Below are 2358 nucleotides of genomic sequence, written 5' to 3'. Positions count from 1 at the left end.
TGGAGGGTCAGCAATGAGTTGGTTCTGACTCCACAGCACACAACAGCAACAACAACAACCTGACTTATATTACTTGTCAAGTCCCCTGGCACTTTACCTATTCCTTCATGCCCTCACCCACTAATCTTCTCTGCCCTGATGATATCCTTTCTCCCACACCCCTTCTCTCTTTCCCCTTTTGAACAGTTAGACCTATCTTGCTCCTATTTGTGATTTGCAATAGCTGTAATATCCTTGTCTCAATTCATCCCAAGCTGATCCTCCTCTCTCCTGGTCCTTATAGTGTTCACTGTTGCACCCTCTGTTTTTTCTGCCTCTCCCCTCCAATCCCTTAGTTACCCTCCTATTGTCACAGTTGTGGTCTTATGTAGTGTTTATCCTTTGGCTACAGAGTTATTTCACTCAGCATAATGCCCTCTAGACTCTCCCATGGTATGTCTTGTTTTACAAATGCTTCATTGTTCTTTAGTGCTGCATAGTATTCCATTGTCTGAATATACCACAGTTCCTCTACCTATTCACATTTGGGCTGTTTCCATTTTCTTGCTATTGTGATTAATTCTGCAGTGAACATAGGTGTACATATCTCTGTTCATGTCTCAGTTCTAATTTCCTAAGGGTATATTCCTAACAGTGGAATAGCTGGTTTATATGGAATTTCTATAGTCACATTTTTGAGGAAACATCAGACTGCCTTCAATAGTGGTTGCTCCATTTTACAATCCCACCAACAGTGCATGAGAGTTCCAATCTCTACACATCCTCTCCTACATTTATTGCTTGATGTCCTGTTAAACTTTGCCACTGCATCACTGAAGCATTCCTTTCTTGATTTTGAACCGTGCAGTGTTTCCCTGCTCTGTTCTGAGGACTGGTTCCTGGCCCAAGTATAGGTTTCCCATAAGCACAGTCAAGTGTTCTGGGATTCCCATTCTCAAGGTTAGCCACAGTTTGTTGAGATCCACACAGTCAAAAGCTTTTGCATAGTCAATGAAGCACAGATAGACATTCCTCTGGTACTCTTTGCTTTCTGCCAAAATCCAGCTGACATTGGCGATAATGTGTCTAGAGTCATGACCTCTTCTAAACCCAGCTTGTATTTCTGGTAGTTCTCTGTCAATGTACTGTTCCGGTCATTTTGGGATAATCTACAGCAAGTTTTTGCTAGTGTGTGATATTATTGATATTCTTCTTCAATAATTCCCATACTCTGTCGAGTCACCTGTTTTTTGGAATGGAAATTAATATGGATTTCTTCCAGTCAGTTGGCCAAATAGCTGTCCTCCAGATTTCTTGGCAAAACTTGGTGAGCGCATCCAGGGCAGCATCTGTTGAAATACGTCAGTTGATATCCCATCAATTTCTGACACTTTCTTTTTTGCCAAGTCCTTCAGAGCAGCCTGAACTTCCTCCTTCATCACCATTGCCTTTTGATCATATGTTACTTCTTGAAATTCTTCTGTGTCAGCCAATTTTTTTTTTGTACAATGCCTTTGTATATCCTTCCATCTTCTTTAAATGCTTCCTGAGTAATTCAATATTCTGCCCAAAGCATCCTTATGCATTACAACTCATGGCTTGAAATTTGTTCTTCAGTTCCTTCAGCTTAAGAAATGCTGAGGGAGTTCAGCCCTTTTGATTTTCCAACTCCAGCTCCTTGCACATTTGAAATCTTCTATTCAGTTCCTTAACTTTTTTATTTCTTCCCTTTGCTTTGGCTTCTTGGAGCTCTAGTACAATATCCAGAGTCTCTTCTGACATTCATTTTGGTCAGGAAATCAAAAGACGAATTGCATTGGGTAAGACTGCTGTCAGAGACCTCTCCAGAATGCTGAAAAGCAATGATGTCAGTCTAAGAGACTAAGATGTGCCTAATTCAAGCCCTGGTCTTCACAATTACTTCTTATGCTTCAGAGAGTTGGACAATGACTAAGGATTACAAAAGAATTGATGCCTTTGAATTGTGGTATTAGAGAGGAGTCTTGAACATACCATGGACTGCCAAGAAAACAAATAGGTCTGTCCTGGAGAGGGTGAAACCAAGTTTCTCCTTGGAGGCTAGAATTTTGAAGCTCTATGTCACATATTTGGGGCATGTGGCCAGGAGCGACCGATTCTTCGAAAAGAACATCATGCTTGGAAGGGTGGAGGGACAGTACAGGAGAGGAAGACCCTGAATGAGATGGATTGACACAGGGACTGGGGCAATGGGAGTAGGTTTGTTGGAATTAGTAAGACTGGCTCAGGACAGGGAAAGGTTCAGAGCTGCTGTATATAGGTTGCTATGGGGCACAGGTGACTCGATGACCCATAACAACAACAACAACAACTGCTATTTGGGTGAGATGGTATCTTATC

Source organism: Elephantulus edwardii, unplaced genomic scaffold (assembly GCF_000299155.1).
Source record: "Elephantulus edwardii isolate Elephantulus edwardi_28Jun2011 unplaced genomic scaffold, EleEdw1.0 scaffold00016, whole genome shotgun sequence".
Taxonomy (NCBI): Eukaryota; Metazoa; Chordata; class Mammalia; order Macroscelidea; family Macroscelididae; genus Elephantulus; species Elephantulus edwardii.
The sequence above is the reverse complement of the archived record's forward strand: the minus strand, read 5'-3'. Positions refer to the sequence as shown.